The sequence below is a fragment of the Lissotriton helveticus genome, assembly GCF_964261635.1.
Source record: "Lissotriton helveticus chromosome 1_1 unlocalized genomic scaffold, aLisHel1.1 SUPER_1_unloc_38, whole genome shotgun sequence".
Taxonomy (NCBI): domain Eukaryota; kingdom Metazoa; phylum Chordata; class Amphibia; order Caudata; family Salamandridae; genus Lissotriton; species Lissotriton helveticus.
The window spans coordinates 569,276-594,424 of NW_027611679.1; the positions used below are offsets into that span (position 1 = coordinate 569,276).

Below are 25,149 nucleotides of genomic sequence, written 5' to 3' on the forward strand. Positions count from 1 at the left end.
GGAGCCGGCCCCCCCTGGGGCTGCACGTGCTCTGCAGCTGGAGCTGGCCCCCCCTCTGGGGCTCCACGTGCTCTGCAGCTGGAGCCGGCCCCCCTCGTGGGGCTCCATATGCTCTGCAGCTGGAGCCGGCCCCCCCTTTGGGGCTGCATGTGCTCTGCAGCTGGAGTCGGCCCCCCCTGGGGCTGCACATGCTCTGCAGCTGGAGCTGGCCCCCCCTCTGGGACTGCACGTACTCTGCAGCTGGAGCCGGCCCCCCTCTGGGGCTGCACGTGCTCTGCAGCTGGAGCCGGACCCCCTCTGGGGCTGCACATGCTCTGCAGCTGGAGCTGGCCCCCCTCTGGGGCTGCACGTGCTCTGCAGCTGGAGCCGCCCCGCCCCCCTGGGGCTGCATGTGCTCTGCAGCTGGAGCTGGCCCCCCTCTGGGGCTGCACGTGCTCTGCAGCTGGAGCCGGACCCCCTCGTGGGGCTCCACATGCTCTGCAGCTGGAGCCGGCCCCCCCCTCTGGGGCTGCACATGCTCTGCAGCTGGAGCCGGCCCCCCTCTGGGGCTGCACGTGCTCTGCAGCTGGAGCCGGCCCCCCCTCTGGGGCTGCACGTGCTCTGCAGCTGGAGCCGGCCCCCCTCTGGGGCTGCACGTGCTCTGCAGCTGGAGCCGGCCCCCCCTGGGGCTGCACGTGCTCTGCAGCTGGAGCCGGCCCCACTCTGGAGCTGCACGTGCTCTGCAGCTGGAGCCGGCCCCCCTCTGGGGCTGCATGTGCTCTGCAGCTGGAGCCGCCCCCCTCGTGGGGCTGCACGTGCTCTGCAGCTGGAGCCGGCCCCCCCCTGGGCCTGCACATGCTCTGCAGCTGTAGGTCGGGGGAGGAGGGGGTTGTGAAAGCTTTTCTAGCTGCAGAAAGGGAAGTGAAGCCATGTGATGCGAGGAAAGAGGAAGCAGCGCAGCCTCGAGCGCAGTGTGACGCCTGCTCTGAGCTCACCACACACTGGGCCACGCCCCACTGCTCTGGGAACAAGGAACACTTGAATGTTGAGAGAGCTTTGTACAACGCCTGAAGCCACCTTTGACGACTGGCAGAAGAGGCAGGTAAGCAGGGCTGACCTGACAGGTCAATGTATGGCAGAAGAGGCAGTGAGCAGGGCTGACCTGACAGGTGAATGTATGGCAGAAGAGGCAGGTAGGCCGGGCTGACCTGACAGGTGAATGTATGGCAGAACAGGCAGGTAAGCAGGGCTGCACTGGTCTGATAGGTCAATGTATGGCAGAAGAGGCAGGTAAGCAGGGCTGACCTGACATGTCAATGTATGGCAGAAGAGGCAGGTAAGCAGGGCTGACCTGACAGGTCAATGTATGGCAGAAGAGGCAGGTAAGCAGGGATGCACTGGCCTGAAAGGTCAATGTATGGCAGAAGAGGCAGGTAAGCAGGGCTGCACTGGCCTGGCAGGTCAATGTATGGCAGAAGAGGCAGGTAAGCAGGGCTGCACTGGCCTGACAGGTCGATATATATGGCAGAAGAGGCAGGTAAGCAGGGCTGCACAGGCCTGACAGGTCAATGTATGGCAGAAGAGGCTGTTAAGCAGGGCTGACCTGACAGGCCAATGTATGGCAGAAGAGGCAGGTAAGCAGGGCTGCACTGGCCTGACAGGTCAATGTATGGCAGAAGAGGCAGGTTAGCAGTGCTGCACTGGCCTGTACTGCCGTCTGGCAGTGCCTGTAGAGCTGACCTGACAGGCCAATGTATGGCAGAAAAGGCAGGTAAGCAGGACTGCCCTGGCCTGACAGGTCAATGTATGGCAGAAGAGGCAGGTAAGCAGGGCTGCACTGGCCTGACAGGTCAAAGTATGGCAGAAGAGGCAGGTAAGCAGGGCTGACCTGACAGGCCAATGAATGGCAGAAGATGCAGGTAAGCAGGGCTGCACTGGCCTCACAAGTCAATGTATGGCAGAAGAGGAAGGTAAGCAGGGCTGCACTGGCCTGACAGGTCAATGTATGGCAGAAGAGGGGTTGGCCTAACGGCTAGGGCGCTCGACCTCGGACCTGGAGGAACTGGGTTCGAGTCTCGGTAACGACGCCAAACCTCCTGTGATTCTGGGCAAATCACTTAATCTCCCCGTGCTTAAAATGAAAGTAACTGGAAAAATGTAACGTAACTGGAAAAATATGTAAAGTGCTCTGATACCTGATTCGGTTCGGGTCTAGTTCGCGCAATATAAAACTCTGCAAAAAAAAAAAAAAAAAAAAAGAGGCAGGTAAGCAGGGCTGCACTGGCCTGACATGTCAATGTATGGCAGAAGAGGCAGGTAAGCAGGGCCACCTGGCAGTGACAGAACAGCTGACCTGACAGCTCAATGTATGACAGAAGAGGCAGGTAAGCAGGGCTGACCTGACAGGTCAATGTATGGAAAAAGAGGCAGGTAAGCAGGGCTGACCTGACAGCTCAATGTATGGTAAAAGAGGCAGGTAAGCAGGGCTGACCTGGCCTGTACTGCCGCCTGGCAATGCCAGAACAGCTGACCTGACGGCTCAATGTATGACAGAAGAGGCAGGTAAGCAGGGCTGCACTGGCCTGACAGGTCAATGTATGGTAGAAGAGGCAGGTAAGCAGGGCTGTACTGGCAGAAGCAGCAGTTAAGCAGGGCTGCACTGGCCTGACATGTCAATGTATGGCAGAAGAGGCAGGTAAGCAGGGCTGGCCTGGCCTGTACTGCCGCCTGGCAATGCCAGAATAGCTGACCTGACAGGTCAATGTATGGCAGAAGAGGCAGGTAAGCAGGGCTGCACTAGCCTGACAGGTCAATGTATGGCAGAAGAGGCAGGTAATCAGGGCTGCACTGGCCTGACAGGTCAATGTATGGCAGAAGAAGCAGGTAAGCAGGGCTCCACTGGCCTGACAGGTCAATGTATGGCAGAAGAGGCAGGTAAGCAGGGCTGACCTGACAGGTCAATGTATGACAGAAGAGGCAGGTAAGCAGGGCTGACCTGACAGGTCAATTTATGGCAGAAGAGGCAGGTAAGCAGGGCTGCACTGGCCTGACAGGTCAATGTATGGCAGAAGAGGCAGGTACGCAGGGCTGCACTGGCCTGACAGGTCAATGTATGGCAGAAGAGGCAGGTAAGCAGGGCTGACCTGACATGTCAATGTATGGCAGAAGAGGCAGGTAAGCAGGGCTGACCTGACAGGTCAATGTATGGCAGAAGAGGCAGGTAAGCAGGGATGCACTGGCCTGAAAGGTCAATGTATGGCAGAAGAGGCAGGTAAGCAGGGCTGCACTGGCCTGGCAGGTCAATGTATGGCAGAAGAGGCAGGTAAGCAGGGCTGCACTGGCCTGACAGGTCGATATATATGGCAGAAGAGGCAGGTAAGCAGGGCTGCACAGGCCTGACAGGTCAATGTATGGCAGAAGAGGCTGTTAAGCAGGGCTGACTTGACAGGCCAATGTATGGCAGAAGAGGCAGGTAAGCAGGGCTGCACTGGCCTGACAGGTCAATGTATGGCAGAAGAGGCAGGTTAGCAGTGCTGCACTGGCCTGTACTGCCGTCTGGCAGTGCCTGTAGAGCTGACCTGACAGGCCAATGTATGGCAGAAAAGGCAGGTAAGCAGGACTGCCCTGGCCTGACAGGTCAATGTATGGCAGAAGAGGCAGGTAAGCAGGGCTGCACTGGCCTGACAGGTCAAAGTATGGCAGAAGAGGCAGGTAAGCAGGGCTGACCTGACAGGCCAATGAATGGCAGAAGATGCAGGTAAGCAGGGCTGCACAGGCCTCACAAGTCAATGTATGGCAGAAGAGGAAGGTAAGCAGGGCTGCACTGGCCTGACAGGTCAATGTATGGCAGAAGAGGGGTTGGCCTAACGGCTAGGGCGCTCGACCTCGGACCTGGAGGAACTGGGTTCGAGTCTCGGTAACGACGCCAAACCTCCTGTGATTCTGGGCAAATCACTTAATCTCCCCGTGCCTAAAATGAAAGTAACTGGAAAAATGTAACGTAACTGGAAAAATATGTAAAGTGCTCTGATACCTGATTCGGTTCGGGTCTAGTTAGCGCAATATAAAACTCTGCAAAAAAAAAAAAAAAAAAAAAGAGGCAGGTAAGCAGGGCTGCACTGGCCTGACATGTCAATGTATGGCAGAAGAGGCAGGTAAGCAGGGCCGCCTGGCAGTGACAGAACAGCTGACCTGACAGCTCAATGTATGACAGAAGAGGCAGGTAAGCAGGGCTGACCTGACAGGTCAATGTATGGAAGAAGAGGCAGGTAAGCAGGGCTGACCTGACAGCTCAATGTATGGTAAAAGAGGCAGGTAACCAGGGCTGACCTGGCCTGTACTGCCGCCTGGCAATGCCAGAACAGCTGACCTGACGGCTCAATGTATGACAGAAGAGGCAGGTAAGCAGGGCTGCACTGGCCTGACAGGTCAATGTATGGTAGAAGAGGCAGGTAAGCAGGGCTGTACTGGCAGAAGCAGCAGTTAAGCAGGGCTGCACTGGCCTGACATGTCAATGTATGGCAGAAGAGGCAGGTAAGCAGGGCTGGCCTGGCCTGTACTGCCGCCTGGCAATGCCAGAATAGCTGACCTGACAGGTCAATGTATGGCAGAAGAGGCAGGTAAGCAGGGCTGCACTAGCCTGACAGGTCAATGTATGACAGAAGAGGCAGGTAATCAGGGCTGCACTGGCCTGACAGGTCAATGTATGGCAGAAGAAGCAGGTAAGCAGGGCTCCACTGGCCTGACAGGTCAATGTATGGCAGAAGAGGCAGGTAAGCAGGGCTGACCTGACAGGTCAATGTATGACAGAAGAGGCAGGTAAGCAGGGCTGACCTGACAGGTCAATTTATGGCAGAAGAGGCAGGTAAGCAGGGCTGCACTGGCCTGACAGGTCAATGTATGGCAGAAGAGGCAGGTACGCAGGGCTGCACTGGCCTGACAGGTCAATGTATGGCAGAAGAGGCAGGTAAGCAGGGCTGACCTGGCCTATACTGCCGCCTGGCAGTGTCAGAAGAGCGGACCTGACAGATCAATGTATGGCAGAAGAGGCAGGTAAGCAGGGCTGCACTGGCCTGACAGGTCAATGTATGGCAGAAGAGGCAGGTAAGCAGGGCTGCACTGGCCTCACAGGTCAATGTATGGCAGAAGAAGCAGGTAAGCAGGGCTCCACTGGCCTGACAGGTCAATGTATGGCAGAAGAGGCAGGTAAGCAGGGCTGACCTGACAGGTCAATGTATGACAGAAGAGGCAGGTAAGCAGGGCTGACCTGACAGGTCAATTTATGGCAGAAGAGGCAGGTAAGCAGGGCTGCACTGGCCTGACAGGTCAATGTATGGCAGAAGAGGCAGGTAAGCAGGGCTGCACTGGCCTGACAGGTAAATGTATGGCAGAAGAGGCAGGTAAGTAGGGCTGACCTGGCCTGTACTGACGCCTGGCAGTGCCAGAACAGCTGACCTGACAACTCAATGTATGACAGAAGAGTCAGGTAAGTAGGGCTGCACTGGCCTGACAGGTCAATGTATGGCAGAAGAGGCAGGTAAGCAGGGCTGCACTGGCCTGACAGGTCAATGTATGGCAGAAGAGGCAGGTAAGCAGGGCTGCACTGGCCTGACAGGTCAATGTATGGCAGAGAAAGCAGGTAAGCAGGGCTCCACTGGCCTGACAGGTCAATGTATGGCATAAGAGGCAGGTAAGCAGGGCTGACCTGACAGGTCAATGTATGACAGAAGAGGCAGGTAAGCAGGGCTGACCTGACAGGTCAATTTATGGCAGAAGAGGCAGGTAAGCAGGGCTGCACTGGCCTGATAGGTCAATGTATGGCAGAAGAGGCAGGTAAGCAGGGCTGACCTGGCCTGTACTGACGCCTGGCAGTGCCAGAACGGCTGACCTGACAGCTCAATGTATGACAGAAGAGGCAGGTAAGTAGGGCTGCACTGGCCTGACAGGTCGATGTATGGCAGAAGAGGCATGTAAGCAGGGCTGCACTGGCCTATACTGCCGCCTGGCAGTGCCAGAAGATCAGACATGAAAGGTCAATGTATGGTAGAAGAGGCATGTAAGCAGGGCTGCACTGGCCTGACAGGTCAATGTATGGCAGAAGAGGAAGGCAATCAGGGCTGCACTGGTCTGACAGGTCAATGTATGGCAGAAGAGGCAGGTAAGCGGGGCTGACCTGACAGGTCAATGTATGGCAGAAAAGGCAGGTAAGCAGGCTGCACTGGCCTGACAGGTCAATGTATGGCAGAAGAGGCAGGTAAGCAGGGCTGCACTGGCCTGTACTGCCGCCTGGCAATGCCAGAATAGCTGACCTGACAGGTCAATGTATGGCAGAAGAGGCAGGTAAGCAGGGCTGCACTAGCCTGACAGGTCAATGTATGGCAGAAGAGGCAGGTAATCAGGGCTGCACTGGCCTGGCAGGTCAATGTATGGCAGAAGAAGCAGGTAAGCAGGGCTCCACTGGCCTGACAGGTCAATGTATGGCAGAAGAGGCAGGTAAGCAGGGCTGACCTGACAGGTCAATGTATGACAGAAGAGGCAGGTAAGCAGGGCTGACCTGACAGGTCAATGTATGGCAGAAGAGGCAGGTAAGCAGGGCTGCACTGGCCTGACAGGTCAATGTATGGCAGAAGAGGCAGGTACGCAGGGCTGCACTGGCCTGACAGGTCAATGTATGGCAGAAGAGGCAGGTAAGCAGGGCTGACCTGGCCTATACTGCCGCCTGGCAGTGCCAGAAGAGCGGACCTGACAGATCAATGTATGGCAGAAGAGGCAGGTAAGCAGGGCTGCACTGGCCTGAAAGGTCAATGTATGGCAGAAGAGGCAGGTAAGCAGGGCTGCACTGGCCTGACAGGTCAATGTATGGCAGAAGAAGCAGGTAAGCAGGGCTCCACTGGCCTGACAGGTCAATGTATGGCAGAAGAGGCAGGTAAGCAGGGCTGACCTGACAGGTCAATGTATGACAGAAGAGGCAGGTAAGCAGGGCTGACCTGACAGGTCAATTTATGGCAGAAGAGGCAGGTAAGCAGGGCTGCACTGGCCTGACAGGTCAATGTATGGCAGAAGAGGCAGGTAAGCAGGGCTGCACTGGCCTGACAGGTCAATGTATGGCAGAAGAGGCAGGTAAGTAGGGCTGACCTGGCCTGTACTGACGCCTGGCAGTGCCAGAACAGCTGACCTGACAACTCAATGTATGAAAGAAGAGTCAGGTAAGTAGGGCTGCACTGGCCTGACAGGTCAATGTATGGCAGAAGAGGCAGGTAAGCAGGGCTGCACTGGCCTTACAGGTCAATGTATGGCAGAAGAGGCAGGTAAGCAGGGCTGCACTGGCCTGACAGGTCAATGTATGGCAGAGAAAGCAGGTAAGCAGGGCTCCACTGGCCTGACAGGTCAATGTATGGCATAAGAGGCAGGTAAGCAGGGCTGACCTGACAGGTCAATGTATGACAGAAGAGGCAGGTAAGCAGGGCTGACCTGACAGGTCAATTTATGGCAGAAGAGGCAGGTAAGCAGGGCTGCACTGGCCTGATCGGTCAATGTATGGCAGAAGAGGCAGGTAAGCAGGGCTGACCTGGCCTGTACTGACGCCTGGCAGTGCCAGAACGGCTGACCTGACAGCTCAATGTATGACAGAAGAGGCAGGTAAGTAGGGCTGCACTGGCCTGACAGGTCGATGTATGGCAGAAGAGGCATGTAAGCAGGGCTGCACTGGCCTATACTGCCGCCTGGCAGTGCCAGAAGATCAGACCTGAAAGGTCAATGTATGGTAGAAGAGGCATGTAAGCAGGGCTGCACTGGCCTGACAGGTCAATGTATGGCAGAAGAGGAAGGTAATCAGGGCTGCACTGGTCTGACAGGTCAATGTATGGCAGAAGAGGCAGGTAAGCGGGGCTGACCTGACAGGTCAATGTATGGCAGAAAAGGCAGGTAAGCAGGCTGCACTGGCCTGACAGGTCAATGTATGGCAGAAGAGGCAGGTAAGCAGGGCTGCACTGGTCTGACAGGTCAATCTATGGCAGAAGAGGCAGGTAAGCAGGACTGCACTGGCCTGACAGGTCAATGTATGGCAGAAGAGGCAGGTAAGCAGGGCTGCACTGACCTGACAGGTCAATGTATGACAGAAGAGGCAGGTAAGCAGGGCTGACCTGACAGGTCAATATATGGCAGAAGAGGCAGGTAAGCAGGGTGCACTGGCCTGACAAGTCAATGTATGGCAGAAGAGGCAGGTAAGCAGGGCTGTACTGGTCTGACAGGTCAATCTATGGCAGAAGAGGCAGGTAAGCAGGACTGCACAGGCCTGACAGGTCAATGTATGGCAAAAGGGGCAGGTAAGCAGGGCTGCACTGGCCTGTTCTGCCGCCTGGCAGTGGCAGAAGAGCTGACCTGACAGGTCAATGTATGGCAGATTTGTGTGGCTAATTTTTGGGTCTTTTTATGGGCTGGTGAGTCAGGGTTATTGCTGATTTCCCTAACATCACCACAAAGATTGCCTGTAGGAAGCACAAATACATAGTCTCCCAAAGCTCGCAAAACACTTATATATAGCATATCTTTACACACTCAAAACTGCATTTGCAATTCAATAGGTCTCGCATTACTGAATGTTGGAGCTATTGGTGTTGCATTATTATTAGCAATGCCAATAGCTCAAACTTTAATAATGCAAGACCGATTGCATTGCAAATGCTTGTTTAAAGTGTTGCAGGGTGGGTTTAATGGGGCACTGGAGTGGATGGCCTTCATAGTTGCGGCAGTCTCGTTTGTGGTGATGACTCTCCACATGGCCAAGGTCCTTTCTTTAGCTGAGATTGGAAGGCTGGCTGTTGATGGGGTCAGGATGAGGGTTGAAGTTGTATATGGATGTGTTCTTGTTCCAAAAGAATTTAAGAGATTGATGCAGGGATCTTGTAAGGGGTGGATGTTGCTGATGGTGGCTGCAGGCACCACAATTTCTCTGATGATGGTGAAGATTTCTTTGCTGCTGCTGTTGTTGGTTTGAATGCAGTTGGCATGGGCTGTTCATTTGGCATTTCAGACTTGCTGTTGGAAGCATCTCAGTGCAGATTTGAAGACTTCATTATTTGTTGTGTCTTGACTCGTTCACCACTTGCTTTCCAGTTGCTTTCAGTGCTGCATCGTCATCCTGAGTTCTTCTGTGTGCCACTTGACTTGTATTTGTGATCTTGAAAAGTTTTGCTATTGTTGAGGGGTCCATGGTTTTGGTGCAGGTGGTGATCCATTCATTGCAGTTCTCAATGTCTTCCGTTACATTGCTGCTGTGCTTGAGGGGTTCCAGGGTGTCGGTGAAGGTGGTGATCCATTCATTGTAGTTCTTGATGTCTACCTTTAAGCTGCTGTGCGTGAGGGGGTCCAGGGTGTTGATGCAGGTGGTGATCCATTTATTGCAGTTCTTGATGTCTTCGGTTAGGCTGCTGCTGTGCTTGAGGTTGTCCAGGATGTCGATGCAGGTGGTGATCCATTCATTGCAGTTCTTGATGTCCTCTGTTAGGTTGCTGCTGTGCTTGAGGGGGTCCAGGGTGTTGGTGCAGGTGGTGATCCATTCATTGAACTTCTTCATGTCCTCCGTTAGGTTGCAGCTATGCTTGAGGGGGTCCAGGGTGTCGATGCAGGTAGTGATCCATTCATTGTAGTTCTTGATGTCTTCCGTTAGGTTACTGATGTGTGTGAGGGGGTCCAGAGTGCTGGTGCAAGTGATGATCCATTCATTGCAGTTCTTCATGTCTTCCTTTAGGTTGCTGCTGTGCTTGAGGGGCCTAGGGTGTCGGTGGTCAGGGCCAGCGCGGCCCACTCTTTACATTCATTGCAGTTCTTGATGTCTTCCGTTAGGTTGCTGGTGTGTTTGAGGGGGTCCAGGATGTCGGTGCAGTTGGGTATCCCTTCATTGCAGTTCTTGATGTCTTACGTTAGGTTGCTGCAGCGCTTGGAGGGTCCAGGGTGTTGGTGCAGGTGGTGATCCATGCATTGCAGTTTCTGATGTCTTCTGTTAGGTTGCTGCTATGCTTGAGGGTGTCCAGCGTAATGGTGCATGTGGTTTTCCATTCATTGCAGTTCTTGATGTCTTACGTTAGGTTGCTGCTGTGCTTGAGGGGGTCCAGTGTGTTGGTGCAGGTGGTGATCCATTCATTGAAGTTCTTGAGGTCTTCCGTTAGGTTACTGATGTGCGTGAGGGGGTCCAGGGTGCCGGTGCAGGTGGTGATCCATTCATTGCAGTTATTAACGTCTTCCCTTAGGTTGCTGCTGTTCTTGAGGGGGTCCAGGTTGTCGGTGCAGGTGGTGATCATTCATTGCAGTTCTTGATGTCTTCTGTTAGGTTGCTGCTGTGCTTGGAGGGGCCAGGGTGTTGGTGCAGGTAGTGATCCATTCATTGCAGTTCTTGATGTCTTCCGTTAGGTTGCTGCTACGGAGGTGTCCAGGGAGTAGGTACAGGTGGTGATCCATGCATTGCAGTTCCTGATGTCTTCTGTTAGGTTGCTGCTGTTTTTGAGGGTGTACAGGTTGTCGGTGCAGGTAGTGATCCATTCATTGCAGTTCTTGATGTCTTCGGTTAGGTTGCTGCTGTGGAGGTGTCCAGGGAGTAGGTACAGGTGGTGATCCATGCATTGCAGTTCCTGATGTCTTCTGTTAGGTTGTTGCTATGCTTGAGGGGGTCCAGGGTGTCGGTGCACGTAGTGATCCATTCATTGCATTTCTTGATGTCTTGCGTTAGGTTGCTGTTGTGCGTAAGGGGTATTGCAAAGTAGACCTGTAGATTTGGATGAATAAGTATTTATTTAAGTTACATGGAGCAGCCCCATGGCATGTCTGCATCTGCATTAACTGCCTTCATCCTGTGAGCAGCTCCTCAGAACATTCTAAGATGACATGGTAACCATCACTAGGTAACATCCACAATATGGATGCTGGGATACAACACATCTCCCCTTCTTAAATTTAATAAACAATTTATATAGAAAATTACACTTGTTTTTAAAGATAACATTTAACTAATGAATACATGAAAAATGGATAGTAAACAATGTAACATATTGTACACCTATCTATGAATAAATGTGCACTGAATAAGCTACTAACATTCGTAATCATCTTGCCACTTTGGACGTTTCTTAATGCGTGGTGCTCTGTTTATTGCAGGCACTTTTTCATTTTTCCCACTTGATGTTGTGCCTTCTGGTTTTCCTATCAAAATAGTTCTCTCCGCAGAATTGCACAATGTGACACTACGAACATTCCATTTCTTGCCATCCGACAACCATACATTACTTCCCTTCATCCTGACAATGCTTTTAGGTTTTGACCACTTTGACATTAGAGACCCATGGGTGGTGAATACCTTAGTTCTTACCCAATCACCAACAGCGAACTCTCTTCTTTCCCTTTTTAATTTGTCATTATGTCTCTTAGTGTATTTGTCTTGATGTTCACGAACCCTGTCCATCAAACCCTTCTTGTCTAGGCAATATGTACTTCCTTTAAGCATCCACGCTGGAGACACTCTGGTACCTGCCTGCCTTCCCTTTAAAAGCATGAAAGGAGTTTCCTTGGTGACCAAATGGGGTCTAGACCTATAGCTCCATAACATCTCCTTCACGGCTTCCCTGCAATCACCCCCACTGCTCACACACAACTGAACACAATCCTTCAACACTCGGTTAAACCTCTCGACTAAACCATTCTCCCTAGGATTGTAGACTGCTGTGGTGTGGTGTACGATACCCATCTTGGATGAATACCTTTCAAATACTTCCGCCGTGAATTGTGGTCCATTATCAGTGACAAGTGTCTTTGGACACCCTTTTCAGCGGAAAATCTGATCGCAAAATTCAATGACATTAGACGCCTTAATCTCCTCAGAAAAAGCCACCTCAGGCCATTTAGAGTGATTATCTATCATCACAAGTGCAAACTTATTCATTATACCTTTTGAATTAAATGGCCCACAAATATCCATCGCTACTCTTTCCCACAGTTTATCAGGAAATTTGGTAGGAACAATAGGAGACTCCTCAACCCGATGGGACTTGTCACTACACAAGCACTCCAGGCAATCCAGTACACATTCCTCTACATCTTTGTCCAAACCCGGCCACCGAAATGTCATCCTTGCTCTTCTCTTCATCCCCAACATTCCATTATGCCCTTCATGCAACAACTCAAGTAATCTGGCACGTAAACCGCTTGGTACTACCAATCTACCATCTCTGCGGATAATTTTGTCTTTAACAGATAACTCTGACCAAACCGTCCAATATTCGCCAATTTTGTTTCTCAAATCCACACAGGAATTAGTAGGCACCCTAAGATGTTGCATGAGTTCCACTAGAATGGCATCCTCCTCCACTGCAGCCTTCCACTTACTTTCCGTGATGACTCCATTGAATGACTCAGAGACACTGGCCACCACATACTCGTCACCAGGATCATCATCATCACCTACACACCGTAACAGTAGCCTTGTCAGACAATCCGCATTAATTTTGCGTATACTTGGCACATAATTCAAAGTAAAATCATATCCTTGTAGTCTATACAACCACTTGGCTATCCTGGGTGTGGCCTTCCCTGCGCCCTTAGTTGTAAAAATATCAATGAGCAGTCTGTGGTTTGATCTGACCTCGAAATGCGTCCTCCAAATGTAATTCTTGAAGTGATCAACGCCCCACCAACACGGGGCTTCCTTTTCGATGACTGAATATGTTGACTCTGCACCCTTCAATGTACGTGACGCAAATGCCACTACCCGCTCTTGACTCAGGTGTTTCTGCATAAGTACTGCCCCCAAACCATAGGCGCTTGCATCCAGTACTACAATGCTAGGATCTAATGGATTAAAGGGTCTTAAAGCCACAGCCTTCAAAATCTGTTCCTTTATTGTTTCAAATGCTTTCTGACACTCGTCCGTCCGTGCAAATGTATTCCCTTTTTTCATTAACACTCTTAAGACATGTACTTTATCAGCAAAATGGTGAGCGTATTTGTTCCTTGTCTTGGGGAGACGGTGCATTAGCGATGGCATTCAATAATTTTTTCTTTGGTTTATCTCCCGTTTTTGATAACGTGTGCCCTAAATATTCAATTTCTTCGACTCCAAACTTGCACTTCTCCAATACTACTGTTAATCCTGCATTCTGCAATTTGTTAAGCGTTTGATCTAAAATCATGTCATGTTCCTCCTTGTTCTCACCCCACACCAACACATCATCTTGAAATACTAGGACTTTGTGTGATTTCTCCAATATTTTGCACATTACTCTCTGAAATACAGCATAGGCAGACGCCAGTCCGAATGGCATCCGCACAAATCTAAACGCCCCCTCTGGTGTTATGAACGATGTGAGGTGCTTCGATGCAGGGTGTAGACGCACTTGGTAATATGCACTCGAGAGGTCTATTAAAGAAAAATACGCTGCATTGGTAACTGAGGACACCATCTCATTAATATGTGGCAGAGGATAGCGATCGACTAAAGATGGTACGATTGAGGTCTCTTAAGTCAATGCACATGCGCAAATTTCCATCCGATTTGCATGCTAAAACTATGGGACTAAGCCACTCTGATGATTCAATTGGTTCAATCAATTGTGCCTCGCACAACCTCTGCAGTTCCTTCTTTAATTTTTCTCAGTGCAAACAGCACATTCCTTGCCTTGTGCACACATGGAATGTAATTTGGTTTAAGGGCAATGCGATGCTCAAATTTGGTCAAGCACCCTAGTTCCCTTCTAAATAACCTAGGATAATTTAAACATCACTTGTCCTTCTCTGAATTCTCTGTTACTAGCACTTGATCAGGATGATTCGTATCCGATTTCATCCCTAACATTTTTTGTTCGCGCCACCCTAGCAAGGTTCTTCCCTTTTCTACTACATAGACTTTGCTAGTTGCTTCCATATTCTTGTGAGCTAGTTTGCAATTAAAAAAAACCTATCAAGGGATATGTAAATATTTGGTGGAGCTGTCACAGATGATGAATCCATGCTGACAGGCACACCAAAATTTAAGAGTTAAGGGATCTAATTATTTTATAATACTTGCTTGAGCTGTATTAATATCTATCTATATATATATATATATATATATATATATTACCTACTGACGGTCGCCAGTAGGTAGTTATAGTTATGATTGTTTTCCATAGGAAATCCGCAACATTCTATTGGGAATAACTTTGGCGCCGGTGGACGAATCTTCGCGAATTTCTCAAAGAAGATGGCCCGCTCCGCTCTGCTCCTTCCCTAAAAGTTTGGGGGGGATTTGTCAAGCGGGGGCCGAGATAAAAGGGGGGTCCCAAAACGTGTTTTCCCCATGTTAATTTCCATAGGGCGGTTGGACTCACTTTTAGCCCGAACGGCTGAATGGATTTCCACCAAACTTGGCAAAATTGTAGGGACTGTTAGCCCGATGTGCCTTTGCTATGTCTCAAGATATGTGCTCCAGTGGATTTCGAGTAATTTAGGTTAAAAAAAATATATATATCTATAAGCGCGCCCCGGTACGCGCCCCGGGGCGCGTACCAGCGCGCTACACGAGTACGCGGGCGGAAAGCTGATTGTCTCTCGGGTGTCTGTCAACATTCCATACAGTCCGGAGCGGCCGCCATCTTGTGTCTCGGTAGGATCGAGACACAAGAGGTGGCAAAAACAAAGGGGGAAATGACCAAAAGGGGGCAGGGTAGACCCCCCCTGACCCCTAGGTTTGATGTGGGGGCCATAAAAGGGCCTCGCGGGGCAAACATTTTTTATATTTTTTTTCCAATTTTCAGGGGGGGGGGCGGCGCCCGGTACGCGCACCGGGGAGCGTACCGGGGAGCGTACCCTGGAGAAAAAAGAATGACAGAGTTTTTTTAAAATGTAGCATTTTTTTATAAATTGGAGGTAGTTCTAAAAAGAACTGTTTTTTTATTCTTTTTGTTGTTTTATATTTTTTTATAGTTTTTTCGAAATTTTTTTTACTTTTTTTGGCTTTTATGAACAATTTTATATTTTTTTTGTAATTTTTATGGGGACAAACAAAAAACAGGGAATTGTAAACGGCTCAACTGGAGCAAAAAAAATCAGGAAAAAATTAAGGCTTCTTTTTGCATTTGTGGTTGTCTCCAGCATGGTTGATCAATTTGATGCTTTGTTCGCCATAGGAAATTGTAGTCCCACAAAAAATACGAACTATTTTAAAATCTCCAAACTAGGGGGGTCATTAGGATCGCGGTTTTTCCGCATCCTCGGGGCCGGCGGAAGGCACCGCCGGCCCAGAGGATGCGGAAAAACCGCAGCGGACTGACCAAAGACCCACCGCCACATTAGGATGGCTGGTGGGTCCTGGTTTCCGTCCGCAGCTTTTCCGCCGCGGCTGGCTTACAACCGCGGCGGAAAAGCTCTAATATGGTGATGGTGTCTGTCAGACACCGTCCACCATATTAGGATGGCCTGTAAAGTATGCTTTTCCGCGGCGGGTTTTCCGCCGTGGAAAAGCATACGGAACTTCACTGCGGGGGCCCGTTGCGGGCCCCCTAGGTGAAGGGGGGGTGGGGGGTGCACAAGGGGGGTACCTATGGTACCCCCTGCATTTGCATGCAGAAAGCGGCAGGCACCGCGCGGTGCCTGCCTCTTACTGCATGCAAATGCAATGCGTGCATTTTTAACATTGTGGCGGGTGCAGCTTGAAGCTCCACCCGCCGCAATGTTAAAAATAGAGGATGTGACCGCAACCCTGGCGGTCACATCCTAATCAGCACGGAGGGAACGCCGCAGCCCCTGCGGACGTTCCCTCCTCCTCAAGGGTGGCGGACGGACGCAAGTCCGTCCGCCATCCTAATCGGCCCCTAGGTTTGGATGTTTGGGACCATCTCCCTTGCCTCTGGACCCGATGGAGTGGGATGTTTACTTGTGGAGGTGCTCGGAGAAGATTGGGGAGGGTTTCTGGTCAGTTCTCTGAACTCTGCCGCAGAATAGTTGTTTGGATGCCTGCGTTGCATGTGGCGAATCATGGTGTTATTGCCAAAAGAATACTTTTTAGCAGGGTTCCCCCTGGAAAGTACAGTGCCACATATCAGACATGTCACTTTTGGCGCATTGACTTTCTTCAGGCCCCTTGGGATTTTAAAAAACTCCCACACAATGTGCTCTCTCGGTTTATAGGGGGGATTATCTTCAGGCAGGAACTGCCTCTCCTTCTCCTCCTCCTCCTCCTCCTCCTCCTCTTCTTCTTCACCACCAATGTGGTGTTGTGGTGGTCCTTGTGGTGGTGGTGGTGGTGCAGATGCTCCTGCTGCTGCTACAACTGTAGCCATTTCTCAATGAATAGAAACAGGTCTTCCTCACACAAAGAACAAAGTGAGAATGAGGAAAAAAGGTGGGGGCTTTCATCATTTGGAAAACAAAACTGTTCTGAACCAATGAAAAGTGTTATTTTCAGGTCACATGACCCGGGCTTTAATCATTTGGAAAACAAAACTGTTCTGAACCAATGAAAAGTGTTATTTTTAGGTCACATGACCCGACGCGCTTACGCTATGCGCCCGGGGGTGCGCCCCGGGACGCGTAACGTAAGCGCGTCTGGGCGCGCCCGGGGGCGCTTACGTAGCGCGATCGTATGCGCTTGGGCGCTTCTGGGTACGCTTACGCCGTGCGTCATAAGACGCATCTCGCGGCTAAGCGATACGTCATGATGTTGTTTTCGTTCGCGGCAATAGCGCTAACGGGATGCTCACTGGTATGCGCACCGGGGCGCTCCGTTACTGCGCCTACCGGTGCGCTCACCGGTACGTGCACCGGGAGCGCTCCAGGGCAAAAAAAAAGGGAAAAATATACATAAAAAATAGTATTACAAAAATATACAATATTAAATTCATTATAACAAATATTATATTTCATAGCTATAGAGATTTGCTATTAAAAAACCTTTGAAATTCACTGGAAAAAAACAGGTTTGAGGACCTATACATAGTTAGGAATTAGCATTTAAAAAACCTATGAAATTCACTGAAAAAACCATAGGTTTCACACCAGTTATAGTTAGGAATTAGCATTTAAAAAACCTATGAAATTCACTGAAAAAACCATAGGTTTCGCACCAGTTATAGTTAGCTGGAAATTTAACTCACATAAAACCATTGAAATTCCCACGTTATAGTTAGTTGGACTCACTATAACTTGCGCGTGCAATGCACTGCTGATGACGTCACATATTACATCACTCATGACATGGTCAGTGACATCACTCATGACATCACTGATGACACCATCCTTGTGACAGAGTGACAGACCTCCTTTCACTGTGATGTAACCTTTGAAACACATATTCAAAAATAGAAACTAAAATTTTCAAACAAATGGAGATACCCATACCAGTTACAACAACCAATTCAGTAATTCCACCATGTATATACACATCCACTCATTCACCAACAGTTCTATATAGTCACTCATACATATACTCACTCATCATATATAGTGATAAACCTATATATTCTGTTACACAACGACAGTCATCCAAAAGTTACTCATACACATACTCACACATGCAAATAAACTATTGAACATTCATTTATTGGCATATACAGCTATACACACACTACCACCTTACTTCTAAGGAAACTTACACATATTTACTCTCTTAAACAATCACTTATAGAAACACATACTTATTTAAACAGTAACTCTTACAATCTCTTACTCTCACATATACTCACTTATATACATCAATATTCACATACACTAGATTAAAACATATGTAGTTACTGATAAAGACACTAGTGAGACAGTCATTCATTCACTAACACACACATATACACACTCATTCACCCATACAGTCCTGCACATATGCTGTCTTCAAAACACATACAAACAGAAAGTCAGTCATTCATGCATCTATGTGCTAAGTAATACCCCCAACAAACCATACAGACACTCATACTGATACTAAAAAAAAATCTAATAACCCATATACATACACATGTAGCTACTCACCAACCCATGCAGCCACTTATACACAAAGTGAAACACTAATACATATATTTAAACATTACTCACTAATATATGTATTCACTAAGATACACTTAATAAGCCAGTTAACCAATCAATTTAAAAAAAAAATCCATGTAAACACTTATTTAAACATTTATTCTTCCATCAACTTTTACATATACATATATAAAACATATTTATTTTTCAGAAAGACACACATTCACTGGATGGTGTCATCAGTGATGTCATGAGTGATGTCACTGACCATGTCATGAGTGATGTAATATGTGACGTCATCAGCAGTGCATTGCACGCGCAAGTTATAGTGAGTCCAACTAACTATAACGTGGGAATTTCAATGGTTTTATGCGAGTAAAATTTCCAGCTAACTATAACTGGTGTGAAACCTATGGTTTTTTTCAGTGAATATATATATATATATATATATCGCGGTCAGTATATATACATAAATATATACAAGGTTGTTCAAGTAAACATAAGAAATTAAAATAATTAAAGTAGTCACCATTGTCTTATTGAATAACAGTTCCTTCAAGTAGTTGTTGAATATTGTTGGTTTCAGTTATGTGGTGTATTGTTCTTTTAAACTGTTAAACCAATAATCACAGTTTCATGTTGGCTCCTGGTGTACTGTCCCTTTAAACTGTACCAATAATCACAAAACCTGGCTCCAAGATCTCACTGGCGCTATTCACAAACGAGATGTAATTGCTGCCAATACTCTCCCAGTCTAGCATTCACTGCGCAGGGCTCTCATGTGCAGATCGGTAAATATTCCTTCGTACCAAATTTATTGTGATTGTGTGTTTACACTCAATTAAGAGCTTAAATCTCTTCACGCTCGGCTGCCCGAGTTAGACACACACGGTATTTACTTTCAATTAACAGCTCTCTTCCCTTCAGGGTCCGCTGCACGAGTTAAGACACACACGGTTTTTACTTTCAATTAACAGCTCTCTTCCCTTCAGGCTCCGCTGCACGAGTTAAGACACACACGGTGTTTACTTTCAATTAACAGCTCTCTTCCCTTCAGGCTCCGCTGCATGAGTTAAGACACACACGGTCTTTACTTTCAATTAACAGCTCTCTTCCCTTCAGGCTCTGCTGCACGAGTTAAGACACACACAGTGTTTACTTTCAATTAACAGCTCTCTTCCCTTCAGGCTCCACTGGACGAGTTAAGACACACACAGTGTTTACTTTCAATTAACAGCTCTCTTCCCTTCAGGCTCCACTGGACGAGTTAAGACACACACGGTGTTTACTTTCAATTAACAGCTCTCTTCCCTTCAGGCTCCACTGGACGAGTTAAGACACACACGGTGTTTACTTTCAATTAACAGCTCTCTTCCCTTCAGGCTCCACTGCACGAGTTAAGACACACACGGTGTTTACTTTCAATTAACAGCTCTCTTCCCTTCAGGCTCCGTTGCGCGAGTTAAGACACACACGGTGTTTACTTTCAATTAACAGCTCTCTTCACTTCAGGCTCCGCTGCGCGAGTTAAGACACACACGGTACCTGGGCATAACGCTGACAAAGGATCTAGAAAAAACAACTCAGATAAATCTTAGTACAATTGCCACTGAAACCAAAAAAATTCTAAAAGCCTGGGATGGGCTACCTTTAAGCTTCCTGGGAAGAACGAATATGATAAAAATGGCAAAACTGCCTAAATGTACTTACCTGTTCAATGCCATACCATTGGAATTTAAAAGAGATTCCTTGAAAAAGATCCAGGGAGAACTCGCGAGCTTCATTTGGACATCAAAAGGGTCAAGAATTGCCTGGCACAAGCTAAGAAGGAAAAAAGAACAAGGGGGTATAGCAAGCCCGGACCTGATAGAATACTATAGGGCTTTTCAGTTCAAAAACACGAGATTTCTGTTAAAAAGTCATGAATTTTACCCAGATTTCCTTCAAACGATGACTAACAAAACTGACCATTTCTTATTTAAATTTGGTCACTCGAAATGTTTTAAGAAAATAAAATTAAAGATTCTAAATAACATAGGAAAACTATGGTATCAAATCAGAAGTACCTTAAACATTCCCTATTATAGTTCTATAGCCCCCATATGGGATTCTCCCGGGACACCAGAATGCCTCAAAGACTCCTTGGCACACCAATAAAAGCGGCTGGAATCAAAGAATGGGGCCAGTTGATGACAGAAAATGCAATAGAATCATGGAAGTACTTAACAGAAATCACCAACGCCACGGTGTCAAAATTCAAATATTATCAACTCACCAGTTGGGCAAGCACACTAACGGACAAAAAAACTGGCAGAATAGAGTTAGAGAAAGAAATGATGAAGTCAACCCCAGTTAAGAAGGAAATATCAAAGTGGTACTGGGCTCTAATAGCTACAGGTGAAGAGAACTTCCTGATCCCAGAAACAATATGGAAGAATGATGTAGTAGAGACGGACCTTCAAGGCTTATGGCAGAGGTCATCAGAAAAATGCTGGTCAACCATCAAACCAGCTCGCCTAAAAAGAAATCACCTACTTACAATACATCGGGCATATTGGACCCCCAAAAGGCTATCTAAATTTAAAGGAACCAGTGTAAAGCACTGCCCCACATGTGGGCTTGAAAAGGCAGACGATTTGCACATGTTCCAAGGTTGCCCTCACCTAGATTCCTTCTGGCAAGAAGTGGGTAAGATGACAAGCCGGGTTATAGGAAGACACCTAGAAGTAAGTACATCTTTAATTATTTTTGGGATTTATACCAAAGCGGAGTTAAGTAAGTTGAAATTGACAAGAAAACAGGAAAATCTGTTGTTTGTACTAATATTACTTGCTAGAAAGGAGATATGTCTAAAGTGGGTTAAACCAGTACCACCAACATACGGAGAATGGCTAAACTCTATAATAAAAACACATAAATTAGATAGGAAAGGAAAGCCCTCAAAAAAATCAAATTTTTGGGAAATCTGGGAAAACCATGTTGTACTTAATATACAAGGTACTTAATAAATTTATGTAAACATAACAAATCCTATGATTAAAGCGGTGACAATAATTCAGACGGGAATCATTGCCGTCGAGTAGCCAGGAAAGCTAGCTCTCTCCCTCGTATCCAAAGAATTATTGAACTTGGTAAAGAAGGCAGGAGTGCTAAGCCTGACTTAATTCCAACGAAGGGAAACTCTCCGTTGTCGGACCAGTAAAAATATGAGAGTGAAGGCACGAATTATGGAAGTCACGGCCTCCCGTCACACTCCTTATACAACTTCATCCGCAACATGAGGATATAAAAAAAGAAAAAAAAAAAAGACACACACGGTGTTTACTTTCAATTAACAGCTCTCTTCCCTTCAGGCTCCACTGCACGAGTTAAGACACACATGGTGTTTACTTTCAATTAACAGCTCTCTTCCCTTCAGGCTCCGCTGCACGAGTTAAGACACACACGGTGTTTACTTTCAATTAACAGCTCTCTTCCCTTCAGGCTCCGCTGCACGAGTTAAGACAAGCACGGTGTTTACTTTCAATTAACAGCTCTCTTCCCTTCAGGCTCCGCTGCACGAGTTAAGTCACACACGGTGTTTACTTTCAGTTAACAGCTCTCTTCCCTTTAGGCTCCGCTGCACGAGTTAAGACACACACGGTGTTTACTTTCAATTAACAGCTCTCTTCCCTTCAGGCTCCACTGGACGAGTTAAGACACACACAGTGTTTACTTTCAATTAACAGCTCTCTTCCCTTCAGGCTCCACTGCACGAGTTAAGACACACACGGTGTTTACTTTCAATTAACAGCTCTCTTCCTTTCAGGCTCCGCTGCACGAGTTAAGACACACACGGTGTTTACTTTCAATTAACAGCTCTCTTCCCTTCAGGCTCCACTGGACGAGTTAAGAAACACACAGTGTTTACTTTCAATTAACAGCTCTCTTCACTTCAGGCTCCGCTGAACGAGTTAAGACACACACGGTGTTTACTTTCAGTTATCAGCTCTCTTCCCTTCAGGCTCCGCTGCACGAGTTAAGACACACACAGTGTTTACTTTCAATTAACAGCTCACTTCCCTTCAGGCTCTATTGCACGAGTTAAGACACACACAGTGTTTACTTTCAATTAACAGCTCTCTTCCTTTCAGGCTCCACTGCACAAGCTGAAATACAAGAGTTGCCTAATTCGATTCCTTCACTTGACTTGGCTGCATGTTTACTTTTCAATTAACAGCTTCGAAACACAGGCGCTGCCAAACTCGCACTGAAGACAAAGTTTATTTTCAATTCAACGCTTACTCAGCTTCCATTTACAATTAATTTATGCTGAGCCACACATGTCGTAGGCTTTGCGTATCTTTAAACGCTTGTAAGATGATTGTCTCTTCACACTTGACTGCACACTTTACTTTTTAAGTATAGTTTCTCTTTGGCGCTAATTATCCCTTCACGGTTGGCTGCACACACAGAGCTGGCATTTAATCTTCCACTAGTTTTTAGGTCTCGGCCTTCGCAACGCGCATGCGCTGCAAAGCATAAAGACCTTTTCCGAGCACTAAACCTTTCCAGACAAGCAAGTGCACGCGTTCCATTGCCTTCAATGGCAACGCGTGCACTTCAGGATATTCACTCGCGGGAGCGCGCGGCCCATCTGGTCGCAATTATCGCTCCCGCGAGTGAATCCCTCCCCCTTGCTGCCGTGCGAGCGCTTTTTTTCTTGTTTATATTTTGGAGTCATTGAGACCTCCCTCTCTCACGTAGAACTTCTGGTAAGTTGCAGGATATTGGTACCTACATGATTTGTTTTAATGTAAACTGGACACCCTTACTATAAGCTCGGCAGACATTGAGCTCTACTCATCTGTATGCATATATTGCACGTGCCATTGTAAGCTCTGCAGCATAGAACACACTCATTTGTGTCTGTGTAATGTGCGTTAGCAGAATCTGCACGTGGCTAGGTGTTCCTCCTCGCTGTAGCTACATGGAGTTCCATTCATCTTTTTAATACAGCTGCTAGTATAAACTCAGTGTATATTTATATTAATAAAAACATATAGAAAATATTTGTCAATACATCATAAAACAATTCATATTGTAAGAAGAAAAATAATTATTTTTCTTCTTACAATATGAATTGTTTTATGATGTATTGACAAATATTTTCTTTAAATAATATGAATTGTTTTATGATGTATTGTGTTGTTTTAATAAATATGATGATGTTTTTATTAATATAATTCAAAAAGATAATAGAGTGTTTGATAAATAAAATAAGAGATACAATCTATCCTTCTGCTTCTCTGCCCCTATTAGACCTTTGCTGACCATGATTTGTCATTGTATGGATGTAAATTTGTTAATCTGTTTCTGACTCCACGCTACACCTAATAAGTTGGTTACAAATAGAGTCGTTGCACAATTATAGATCTTATTGAGATTCTCTCCGTACAAAATAAGGAAAAGGGATTCTTGTCTTTTGTTCATCACAGGTGGAGAAGGCATTCAGGATTAATAATTTCCAAGAAATACATCTTCAAAAAGAAAAGCAGATATAAGCTGGTATTGCATTTAGCGCCCTTACCTGATGTCCTTCTTCGTCCACCGCATTACTGCCTGAAAGGTAAGGGAGAAAAAGTTAGCCTGAGAGCAGCATTTTACACTGGGAGATGTTTTATATTTGTCCACTGCTCGCCCCATAATGATGTACACAGCATTGGTAACTCCTAGCAATATCCATGACCCCTTCTCAGTTTGCCTTGTTTGTCAGAGGCAAAACCCGGACTGATGTTTGTTTCCATGTCCAATCACTTAATCTCGCGGTGCCTAAAAACATGAATGTTGCATACTGGTTTTACTGAACTGCGTGTTAACCCACGGGGAGCACTGAGGGCAGCGCCTTGATACACTGGTGGTCTGAGCGCGGCGTGTTTAACCACAAGGTGCACTGAGCGCAAACACTGGGTGCAGCTAGTGCAGCGTGAGTGACAAATGGGGTGCACTGAGAGCTGCCTGTTAGACACAGGGGGTCCACAGAACGCAGCGTATTTAACACAAGGCGTGCACCAAGCGCTGCGTTTTTGACACGGGGAGCTCTGGGCGCTTTGTCTTGAACTCATGAGGTGCACTGAAAGCAAGAGTTTAACACACTGAACGGTACATGGTTAACACACGGGTGCACTGAGCTTGGCTTGTTTAAAATATGGGTTTACTGCGTGGTTAACACACGGCGTGCACCAAGCTCTGCGTGTTTGACAAGGGGATCTCTGCAGCTGCACGTTTGCTTTGCCATTAACAGCAAAGCTAACAAGCATTGGCATAGCTAATAGGTCTCGCCTTTGGGACCTTATAAGTGTTTAGCCATGCAAAAGTTGATGTTGTTGCTCCAAGGATATTGTACTGTATAACTAAACATAACTTAACCTGCTGTTCAGGTAGGCTGGTCCGGCGTTCGGGAGTGCTTTGTGTGCGTGGATGAGGAGTGTTTGAAGGTGATCCTCTTGTCGACGGGGAGCCAGTGTAGGTTTCTCAGGTGGTGGGTGATGTGGCTGCGGCGGGGGACGTTGATGATCGGTCAGGCGGAGGCATTTTGGATGCGCTGTAGTCGTCATAGGTGTTTGGCTGGGATTCCGGCATAGAGTGCGTTGCCATAGTCCAGCCTGCTGCTGACAAGGGCCTGTGTCACCGTTCTTCTTGTTTCGGTCGGGATCCACTTGTAGATCCTGCGGACCATGCGGAGGGTGTTGTAGCAGGAGGAGGAGATGGCGTTGACCTGTTTAGACATGGAGAGGGAGGAGTCGAGGATGAATCCAAGATTGCGTGCGAGGTCGGTGGGTGTCGGTGCTGTCCCTAGAGGGGTTGGCCAGCAGGAATCGTCCCAGGCTGAGGGGTTGGGTCCGAGGATGAGGACCTCTGTCTTGTCTGAGTTCAGTTTCAGACGGCTGCTCCTCATCCAGTCGGCGATGGCCTTCATTCCGTTGTGGATGTTGGTTTTGGCGGTGCGTGGGTCCTTGGTGAGGGAGAGGATGAGCTGAGTGTCGTCAGCTTAGGAGATGATGTTGAGGTTGTGGTGCCGGGCCACTTGTGCGAGGGGGGCCATGTAGATGTTGAACAGCGTCGGGCTGAGGGAGGAGCCCTGGGGGATGCCGCAGATGATGTCGGTGGCTTTGGATTGGAACGGTGGGAGGCGGACGCTCTGGGATCTGTCGGAGA

At 47.9% G+C, this 25,149-nt stretch overlaps 2 protein-coding genes across 2 annotated transcripts in view; both read left to right on the forward strand.

Annotated features, from left to right (window-relative positions):
* The window catches only part of LOC144805981 (uncharacterized), a 955,295-nt gene that overhangs the window by 487,368 nt on the left and 442,778 nt on the right, over window positions 1-25,149 (forward strand).
* The window catches only part of LOC144805994 (uncharacterized), a 33,138-nt gene continuing 31,417 nt past the window's right edge, over window positions 23,429-25,149 (forward strand). Inside the window, exon 1 of the mRNA XM_078672453.1 lies at window positions 23,429-23,560. The gene's annotated coding sequence lies outside the window, so the exon portion shown is untranslated. The remainder of the gene's footprint in view (window positions 23,561-25,149) is intronic.